The 11,629-nt window shown below is 40.5% G+C and overlaps 1 protein-coding gene across 1 annotated transcript in view; it reads right to left on the bottom strand.

Annotated features, from left to right (window-relative positions):
• Positions 1-11,629, bottom strand: part of LOC107694956 (corticotropin-releasing factor receptor 1) — a 76,985-nt gene that overhangs the window by 64,116 nt on the left and 1,240 nt on the right. The gene's annotated exons all lie outside the window — the stretch shown is intronic.

Genomic DNA, 11,629 nt, shown 5'->3' with positions numbered 1-11,629 from the left:
TATATATATATATATATATATATATATATAAATAAAAAAGCTACGTTTAAGTTAATATCAAGTGAAGTACAATTTAGACACATAATCGACTATTTTTGTTCTATTCCACCAATGGAAATAGTTCAAAACAAAGTGATGGCAGAACCATTACGTCTCTGATCAACACAGTGGTGTTACGTTCCTGAATGCTTCAGCATTTTTAACTAATTTCTTGAGTCAGTGATTCAAGGACCCATTCACAAAGACAGTCACTTGCTTCGTCCCTGAATGAATCAGCTGTTTTGAATGAATCTGTTGTTTGAAAGAATCAATGATTCACTCATTTAGACAATGACTTGCTGCCACCTACTAGCATTTTAAGTTTCATATTTTTTTCCAACATTTTATGTTTCTATATTCAATATTTTATATTTAAAAAAATAATCTCATAGCAATTTATGCAACTGTAACTGCAGTGTAAATGCATACATGCACGCACGCACATAAGGTTAGAAAAGTTGCCATTAGAGGAATAATAATTTTACTTTATTTTAAGATTTTATTATACTCACTCTCATTACTCATTCTCAGAGAGGAATTTCTTTATTCTGTTGAACACAAAAGAAGATACTTGAAGAATGTGGGTAACCAAACAGTTGTTGGTAGCCATTGACTTCCACAGTATTTTTTTTCTTCATACTATAGTAGTCAATGACTACCAGCTACTGTTTGGTTACCCACATTCTTCAAAGTATCTTCTTTTGTATTCAGTGGAAGAAAGAAACAACATGGAACAACATGAGGGTGAGTAAATGATGACAGAATTTAAATTTTTGGGTGAACTATCCAGTTAATGGATGATTTCATTTCTGTCATTGCTTGTAGGTTTGGTATTATTTTGCAGTTTTATCCTGGCTTCACTGAATCCTGAAAAGTGTCCTCCTTTCTGTTGTTTTTGTAAATACCACCCTAATTGTAAATTTAGAAATTACATTTTCCTCCTCCTAAAATCTATACCTAAGTGCAAAAATCAATTGTGAACACTTGAAACACTTGAATTTCCACTCATACAATCTGTACGTTTTTTATGCAACACTTCCTTTCACACGCCTCTTACTTCTGAGTCTCTGCATGGGTCTTGCAGACTTCCGGTGCCTGCTCACAACTGCATGTGTTTTGGTTATTAGCATTCCCACTGCCTGCACTAATAGGAGTGCGTTATCACAGCTGTCTATTCAAGTCCTCCCCCTCATCACTCACTTCTCATTGATACACTGCACCAAGCCTTTTCCGCTTAAGATGTGTCCTTTCAAGAATAATCGCCCGCTCAGAGTCGGGCTTCACAATCACAATCCTCTGCAGCTAATGTTGAGAGGGGTCACAGGCAAAAGCACTGAGTGATGCAATTTTAGGCCATTAACATGGTAACCAAAATCATAAACTGCAGGGAGCTAAAGCAGGCCGCTCTCTCTGCAGGAGCTCAACGCTAACAAGCTGTGGCTGCTTTGTGCAGTGCCTGCTGCACCAGAGGAACGAGCCTCCTAGAGCGTCCTTGAGCACAAATGGTGTGCAGATGTACTGGTAACATCCCGTGCTGGGTCCCAGTAAGAGTGACCTGTCTGTCCACTCGCACAGTACAGTAGGGGTGCTGGCGAAGTGCCATTGCCTCATACAGCGGCCATGTGCTCCGAGGTCAGCTGACTCTATCACCCTGCTGACTCTCATTGCGTAAGCATGGACAGAAATAGAAAAGCAGAGGTCCTCCTTATCTAGTGCTGCTTAAAGGAAGAATAAGTTTACTTCTGACTGTTTCGAGAGTGACTACATACAGAGAAGTCACTTATCAGAGATTAATAGATGGTTATCACATCTCTAAAGCACTATTCAGATGAAAGTAGTTTTTTATAGTAGTTTTATATATATAAATACACTACCGTTCAAAAGCTTGGGGTAGGTAACAGGGTTACTATTGTTAACTAAAACTAAAATCATACAAAAATCACCTATTTTAACTTAAAAACTTGACTTCAGTTGCTGCCTTAAATTTGGTTGTGCAAGTCATTTTAACATAAATTACATTAAACCGACATAAAAAATTGAGTTGAATCTCATATAACTCATAAGAATAGTTCCCTTTCTGACGTTCACTCCTACGTGTGTTGGGGTCGTCCTTGAGAGCCCCAATCACCTCTGAGAGTATCAGAAAAGGCGAATGAAATTGGCGTGCAGAATTTGCATGCAAGGCCACGCCCATATAGACGGGTATATAAGGCTGGCCATGTGCAAGCTGTACTTCGGAGCTAGAGCAATGCATCTCATATGAGAAGCAAGCTTTTCCGATCGCTTCAAATTACCACCGGATTATTCGGCACATTCGGTGGTCTCTCTCCTGCTGCACAGACAAGTGTGAGGCGGTTCCCATGGGTGCTTCGGCGGATGTTAAGAGCGAAATTTCCATCTTTAAAGAGTAAATTTCCTCTAAAAAAGCATTACATGGCGGTTCACGTCTTTTCCGGTTCCCATGGGTGCTTCAGTGGATGTTAAGAGCGAAATTTCCATCTTTAAAGAGTAAATTTCCTCTAAAAAAGCATTACATGGCGGTTCACGTCTTTTCCGGTTCCCATGGGTGCTTCAGTGGATGTTAAGAGCGAAATTTCCATCTTTAAAGAGTAAATTTCCTCTAAAAGAGCATTACACGGCGGTTCACGTCTTTTCAAAGATGCCATTGCCTCCGTGTTCTTCTGAATGTTGGGGATTTCTCTCTCCCTCCGACGGGCATGATCGCTCCATTCTGTGATTGGGCCAAGCTCACACTGAAGAAGCGTTCGTGGGTGGATCATGTTCTCATTGCGAGAGCATGACCATCAGAAAGTTGCGGTCGTGGCTCTCATATGTCTTCTCAAGGTAGAGATTGAGAGCTTCCTGAGTTGCTCCCTGTCCTGGTCCTTCTACCTCTGGGTACGAGGCCTCAGTGGTGAGGGCAATCTGGGGCCTTCAATGGAAGTGCATCTGCCAGGTACATCCTCGCGGGCCTCCCATTCCCCTGCACGCTCTGTTAACCCGGTTGAGTTTTTGAATGAATTATGTGGCTCACCCATGGGTGAACTTAATTTCTCGTTCAGAGCTTAGGAGGAAGATGAGGTTTCTCTCGCAGCATTGGGGTGCAGACTTACGCCTTCTGACGTGGAGGACACTGCTGATCTGCCAACTTCGGGTGTTCCGGCCCAGTCTAAGTCTGCCATGAGCACTGGGATGGAGTAAGTTCCACCGCTCTCCCCCAAGCACTCATTGTTGGATGATTGGTTTGTGGGAACTGGGAGGGACAAGTGCCCTCCACCCCGGTGCCTTTCTTCCCAGAAGTGCATGGGGAGCTCACAAAGACATGGAATGCACCGCTTTTTGGACAGGACACGCTTTGCGGGCTCCATCGTCCTCACTACCCTCGTCAGGCTACTAGGAACCCACGCAAGGCTTCAAAGAGGTCCTGAGATGGGCAACCAAGGGATGGAGAGGCTACACACCTGCTTGTCCCAGGATTGCAGGTGAGCCTCACTCCCCTTGGGGGAATTTTACTTTTTCAATAAAAGAGTTTTCTCCTTCTCTGGGTGTCATTCTTCCTCACGGTGTTTGTGGCTCTCGTCTTCTCGATGGACGGGCACCAGAATCTCTGTGAATGAGACTCCTTCGCCTTCCCGCATTCTGACGCCTCACGCCCAAGTTCAGGTAAGTGCTTTATGCGGCACCTCTGCTGCCTCGGGCCCCTGGACCAAGGTCAGTACACGCAAGACCTCCCGATGTGATGGACCTTGCTCTGCCTTGCTGCTGGCTCCCCACCTCGGGTACCCCGGGTATTGTCCCATTAGTACCACTAGTGCAGTGCCTGGATGCATGTTTATTGCTTCCCAGCCTGTCACGTTGGCTGGTCAGGACAATCCGGCTCAGTTATACGATTCAGTTTGCCAGGCGCCTGCTCAGGTACAGTGGTGTCCTCTTTACCTCAGTGTGAGGAGAGAATGCTGCTATTCTACGGCAGAAAATTGCGAACTTTCTAGCGAAGGACGCAGTAGAGCCTCGTGTCAGTGCTTTCCTTTTTAAAACAAGGCCTTGAAAAGCACCTGTCTGCCTCCACTCTGAAGGTCTATGTGGCTGCAATAGCAGCAAACTATGACCTCGTGGATGGCAGGTCTTTGGGAAAGCACGTCCTGATAGTTAGGTTCCTAAGAGGCGCCCGGAGGTTGAATCCTCTGAGACCACGCCTCATCCCCTCTTGGGATCTTTCTGTGGTCCTGCAAGGTCTACAGAAAGACCCGTTTAAAACTCAGCAATCAGTGGAGCATAGTGCCCTCTCTCTCTGAAGACAGCCCTCCTGATTGCGCTCATGTCTCTCAAGAGGGTGGGGGACCTACAGGCTCTCTCAATTAGTGATTCGTGCCTAGAATTCAGGCTGGACTACTCCAACGTTATCCTGAGACCCCGGCCTGGATATGTGCCCAAAGTTCCCACTACTCCTTTCAGGAACCACGTGGTGAACCTTCAAGCATTTCCTCCACAGGAGAGAAACCCAGCCATGTGTCCAGTACACGCTCTGTGCATTTATGTGGACCAAACCCAGAGCTTCAGATAATCTGAACAGCTCTTTGTCAGCAGAAGGGGAAGGCTGTCTCCAAACAAATAACAGCCCACTCGATTGCGCATGCCATTTCTCAGGCATATCAAGCCGAGGGTGTGCCATGTCCGCTGGGAGTGAGGGCGCACTCCACCCATGGCATTTCTGCCACTTCGGCATTAGGACACGGCTCTGGAAGGAACGGAGGCGTGTGTCCAGCTGGCCACAACTGACCACTGAAGTGGCCGAGACACTACCTCGGCTCCTCAGAACAAAACTTAAGTAGAGCTTGCACGTGGCTGGCCTTATATACCCATATATTCAGCAAATTCTACACACCAATTTCATTGGCCTTTTCTGAAAATCTCAGAGGTGACTGTGGCTCTCAAGGATGACCCCCCCATACTGTCATTCTGACACACATCTCCATTCCCTCCATCAGGGACCCAGGGTTACCATATGTAACCAATACATTTTTTTTGGAAGAAGTCTCTTATGCTCACCAAGGCTGCATTCATTCACTCAAAAATACAATAAAAACGGTAATACTGAAAACATTATTACAATTTACAATAGCTGTTTTCTATTTTAATATATTTTAAAATGTAATTTATTCAGGTGATGGCAAGGCTGAATTTTCAAGCAGCTATTGCTCCAATGTCACATGATCCTTAATAAATGCTGATTTGGTACTCAAAAATATTTAAATATTTCTTATTACTATCAATGTTGAAAATGTGCATCTTAATATTTTGTGTGGAAACTAGGAATTTAAGGGAGGGGGACTTTTTTTAAGATTCCTTGATAAATAGAAAGTCTAAAAAACATAATTTATGTGAAAAAGAAATATAATCACTTTTAAACAATTTAACGTAAAATTAAATATATACAATGAAGAATATATAAAAACAATATTCAGATGGGAAGTTAACAGTACTACCAACTGGTATTTCACTCAGAATGTTGGCAAAAAAAAAGTCCATAAAGAACGTGCACCGGGCAAAAAAACAACAACAACAACAACAACAACAACAACAAATTTTGCTCACAGTATTTGACAAAGGTCAAAACAAAATAGGACAAGCTTTGTGAAACAATAATAAAAGTGTGATGGGGAAGTCGTGGCCTAATGGTTAGAGAGTCGGACTCGTAACCCAAAGGTTGCGGGTTCGAGTCTCGTACCGGCAGGGATTGTAGGTGGGGGGAGTGAATGTACAGCGCTCCCCCCCCTTCAATACCACGACTGAGGTTCCCTTGAGCAAGGCACCGAACCCCCAACTGCTCCCCGGGCGCCGCAGCATAAATGGCTGCCCACTGCTCCGGGTGTGTGTTCATGGTGTGTGTGTGTGTGTGTTCACTGCTGTGTGTGTGCACTTTGGATGGGTAACCCATACTTGGCCACGTCACGTCACTTTTTCACTTTTAAACCACAATCGCTGTCATTCCAATCCAGACAGGATTACAGCTCTCAGACGACCATAATTGCTCCATGATTTTAACCGAGGATGTTTAACGGAAAACACCATCTCGTTCAATTCTGACAGGAATAAAATCACAAAACACATTTGTGAAACACAAAGTTACATGACCTCCTCAGGGAAAACCAGATCTGACCAAAAAGCCTTCATCTACATAAACATCAACACCAGAAAACTGTTAAAAGGCTTATCCCACTAATGTGGCAGTTTTAACAAAGCGCTGTTTCATGATTTTTTTTATTTGTTTTTGCCATGGGACATCTAATGGACAGTTGTTTAACAAAATTTAGCAGGACACATGCTATTCTAGTTACAGTCACACAAAAATCACAATTGCTGCTTTCATGGATTTGTTTGTTTGTGTTTTAAGTAAAAGCTCTGATTGTTTGAAATAATGAAGCATTATTCAATTTAGTTATCCACTGTGGGGCTTTCAAAGATAAATATATGCACTATTTTCCATAGAAAAGTACTTTTTATAGATAAAAACACTTTCCTTGTGGGATAAAGAGCCTCGGTTTTCAGCTTGCATTTATTATGGTTTATTTTGAGGCATTATATGTAGAGAAATGCTATGGTGTTTACTGTCATTCTGTTTCTCTGTATTCCCTCCTGTCTCTGCCCTGAGGGCACATGTAAGAAGGTTTTTGTGTCACACAGGACAGGAAGGTTCTCCCAGTCTAGCCTTTTGCCAAGAAACAGGATGAAAAAAAGCTAGCTGCCAACAGCGGCTTGTCACTGTTATGTTGACCTGAGCTGTTGCGGGTGAGCCCTTCAGTGGTGCCGCCCACAGCAGCTTTGCTCTCCTTTCATACTTTGATGCCTCCTGCTTTTTATTCTCATTCTGTGAATGACGGAGGAGCCGGGTTAAACTCGGTTGACAGGTGAGCACTAATATAGAATACAAGGCCATTTCTAAAATTATGCGAGAGGTTAAAGCGTTCTGTAATCTTAGTGACAGTACAGAATAAATCTGAATATGTAAATGTAAATTGTGAATATGTAGTTATAATTCTGAAAATATAACTGCAAATCAAAATATATATTTTTAAATCCTGAACATTGTAAATAGGAAAATATTTATTGTCAACAAACCTATATAATTATATATTTATTATCAGGCATGTCAATAGACATTTTAATGAAAACATTATGCCTATACATCCTGTATTCTGGTATCAATGCAGATATTGTACTATATTAATTATTGTAAGTGCATCTTGCTAATCTAAACCAAAATTAGTATTTTCCCTCTACTTTAAAAAGGCTGGCTGTGGTACCAATAGGTCCTCATGGTGACAGTGTTAATCTTTTATACACAATTCAACATGTCTGAGAGCGATAGGGAAACAACATCATCTGTTTACAAATAGTGATTTTAATTATATAATTGCAGCAGCATGTGATGGACAGCAATAATTACAATAATTAATATAGTACAATATCTGCATTGACACATGTACAGGATACATAGAACATCTGCCTATATTGACATGCCTATTAATAAAAATATATTTATGTTGAGATGTAGACTGTATATACAGATTTGCATTTATATACTCAAGATTTATAAATATACATTCTGATTTACAATTAGTCAGAATAATAACTATATTCACAATTTACATTTATATATTCAAACTTACAACTACATTTTCGGATTTAATTCTATTTATTCAGACTTTTAACTATACGTTCAGATTAACCTCTATACATACAGTATATTCATGATTTACATTTATATATTCAGTTTGTATCTATACAGACTTATAAGTACATATTCAAAACTATATATTCAGATTTACTTCTATATATCCATGATTTACATTTTTTATATTACAATTTGTATATATACATATATTTACATATTCATGATGTCCAAGAAACACTTCCAAATCCTTGATCCCTTGCTGTGCAAATGCAGTCTGCTGAAACATTAATGAGCCAATTTAATAGTCCTGTCCTTCTGTCCTTGTGGGCAGACACAAAATGGCTGGAGGGTCTGAGTGCAAGAACACTCTGTGTTTATCCTGAATATCTGTTTATTTTGTATTTCATTACACTTTTTCCCTGCTAGAGGACCCACTTGAGCCCAACTACAACTTTACAACCTCTGTTCTCGCACCCAGCCTCAATATATCCATGACGCACTGACTTGGGAACATTAGCTAGACAGACAGAGGGTTATCAGCAGGGCACATTGTTGTGAAAAGCAGCATCCAATAAATCTGTCAGCTGACTCCTAGCGTGATTTTGATTGGAAATCCAGGGAAAGATGCCAGAATATCTTCCCCGGATTAATAAAGGCAGATTAAGTCTGGGATAATCTAGTCTAAATAATCCTAAACAGCATGGATATTTCATCTGCTCACTCGCCTCAATCTGTGGCCCTAACACCAAAGAGTGTGTGGGAATGCTGAAATACGTGACTATTCTCCTCCTCACATCCAGTTTGGCACATTGATCCAGGCTAATTAAGGCTTGGACATGATCCCATAGAAAACAAATCTCTCAGTTTGATTGAGGATAATATAATGAGAGCCAGCTCAATTAAGGCCTTCAGTTCTCATCCCTAAACACTTCAGTTCTCATCCCTAAAATGGCACTTCTGGACTGGAATAATTATAAAGAGGAGTGCGCATGCCCTTGATGTGCCCTTCATTTCTACACCATCAGTCTAAAATCTCTTTGCTGGGATCACTCCGCTGACCCATGATGTATTGATTTCTCAGGTGCCTTGACAAGAGAGAGAGATAACCTGGACAGGTTGTCCTTGGACCCCAGAAGCCTGAGCCCAAGAAGGGCTCGTCGCCTGTGATCAGAGAGCATATGCAATTCTACATTCTCTTCCATTCAGCAGCTGGAAAATCAATTGATGTTGAAAATAATAAACAAAATAAAAAAGTGTGATAAAACTATTAGGGTACAACGGGGCTAAAGGCGCCTTTGGTATTATTTTCATCTAAACCACTAGATGGCACAAAAACGGGACGTAGCACTTTCATCCGCTTTTCAAGATGCACGTGTATTTTTGTCTGATCCTTGACGCGAACGCGCGCAGCAGTGCAAAGTAGATTCTGTGCTTACTTGATCTAATATTTTATGTTTTTAAAATGTTGTAGATTTAAGTAGCAAATGAGAATCGCTCAAATTAATGCATATGTTTTGAGACAAAGGTCTTATTTATGTTTTTCAGTTTTGTTTGAGATAATTAAAGCAACAGTTTTTAAATAATGAAAGAATGTGTAAAAGTACGGTATTTGGGGTAAAAAGCACCCCTGCTATTGGGGCTAAAGGCGCACGGTAATTAACATGATAATTAATAGATGGCTGACTTTTCCATTTGTTGACATGACATGGTTAGATTCAGATGGTAAATATAATATATTATGTTGGGTGTCCATATTAGAGATAATCATTTGTTGACATGGCATGGTTAGATTCAGATGGTAAATATCATATATTATGTTGGGTGTCCATATTAGAGATAATCGCCATCATATTTAAAAATATGATATTAATCATATCATATAATAAAATATCATTTGTTGTTACTACTGTAAATATGTATTCAATTATTATTGGATCTTCTTCAATACTTTCAGAATCTTTACTTATTAAAAGATTTTGTTTCTGTATTTTAAAATATATTTTTTTATATTAACATATTTTAATGACAGTATATTTATTGAAAAAAAAATCTTTTATTTTTCAAAATAAGCAGAAAATAGTACAAACTTTGCTAAAGTTATTGTTTTGAACAAGTATTAACTTATTAAATTCTAAATTAAATATAAAAAAAAACATTATTTTAGCTGAAGTATGTCATGGGTGCACTGCTGAGCAGAGTCAGGAGCAAGGAACGGAGTTTATACCCACAGGAGGAGGGGATGACGAGACACACCTGGGAGCAAATGAAACAATCAAGGGAAACACCTGGGACAAATTAAACATGGGAAAGGAAGGCACATGGGGAAAACAACCACAAAAGACGGAACAGAGTCTGACAAAGTATTTGTATCAATACCGTGTGCCTTTTACCCCATGCTGGTGAGCCTTTTACCCCGTGTGTGGGGTAAAAGGCCCCTTATGCCACCTCATTCATTTATAAGATTTTTAAACAAAATAAACAACTTTATTTATTTTCACACAAAATATGTTGCTCCATTAATGTTCAAAACAACGTATATATTTTTTCTGCAATTATACATTTTAGTAGGGGTGGGAGAAAAAAATCAATCCATCGATTCCCAACCCTGTGCCGCAAGCTCGAGGGTTCAGCTGGTGCCTTCATGCACGCAAGCCACCTCCTAACCACTTTCACGCTCTGGAACCAGCGAGCTGGGCGAAATTGGCTCCGTCAGGAACGGCAGCGAGACGAATGAGAGGGTGGCGGTGTGGCAACCAAGTCCGACGGACCAGGAAACCGCAACAGCCCAGAGACGTTTAGGAAGAAGGAATCATACAAGCACGCATGTACTGTATAGACTAGGGGTGGGAGGAAAAATCGATCCATCGATGCATCGCGATTCTCTCTCCAACGATTCTGGATCGATTCTGAGAATTTCAGAATCGATTCTGAGCTTAATTTTTAACCAGATGCGCGATGACGCAGAGTTTGCTTTAGAAACACCCATATTCTGCTTGCTTTTAATTCCTCACACACATACACCACTCGAACCTTCCTTAAAATAATATCGCTGGCTTCATTGCACAGGATGCGCTGTGAGAGACGCGCGCTTTGTTTGATGTTTCACTTGAAGTGTGCAGTCTCGCCCATGGTATTTTCCTTACAAATGTTCTACGAAGTCATCATTTATGTGGTTTGGAATGCAGTGGACTTATATATTTAAAATATGAACCTAACTAACAGAAGGCTGCTTTCAATTTCAAATGCTGACGCGCTTTGTTTGTGAAGACTGCTCGCGCATGCGGCTGTGCGTGACTCTCAAAATGGTTTTATGACGCAAAATTAATGTAAACACAGCCAGTTATGTCTTAAGGGATTAAACGGACAGGACAAACCACATTACTTTGTATATTTCAAAAGAGATCCGGGCATGAATGCAGCTTAATAGAGCTCCCGCTGTCTATGATGTCATAGTAAAAAACAACAGTAAAGATGAAGAAAAATCACTCACAGTTCTTGAATGGAAAACGTTCAGATAATCTTAAATACTGAAAGCACTCTTTGTTTGTTGTTTGTAATATGTTTACATTGCCTTGCGAAAGTATTCCTACCCCTTTATTTTTTCACATTTTGTTATGTTGCTGCCTTATGTTAAACTGCCTTAAATTACTTTTTCTCCTTAGGCGCAGTGAATGGCACATTTTTTCTTAAGGTGGGCCTTTAGCCCCGTTGTACCCTATATTCTAAAATAAAAAGGGAGCATTAAATAAAAATACAATTATTTTATAGTAAACTTAAAAATAAAATGCTAATATTGACTTGAATTTTAATCATTTTCAAAATTAAATTAGCTAGCTTTTATTTTGGTGGGTTGCCTGCAAGTAAGTATATGTGCTGCCAGGTTTAGCGCTGTCCATTGAAGAGCGTCAATGAATT

Source organism: Sinocyclocheilus anshuiensis, unplaced genomic scaffold (assembly GCF_001515605.1).
Source record: "Sinocyclocheilus anshuiensis isolate Anshui unplaced genomic scaffold, SAMN03320099.WGS_v1.1 scaffold214, whole genome shotgun sequence".
In the NCBI taxonomy this organism is placed as follows: Eukaryota; Metazoa; Chordata; class Actinopteri; order Cypriniformes; family Cyprinidae; genus Sinocyclocheilus; species Sinocyclocheilus anshuiensis.
Note: the sequence above shows the minus strand (reverse complement) of the source record. Positions and strands in the feature narration are given on the sequence as shown.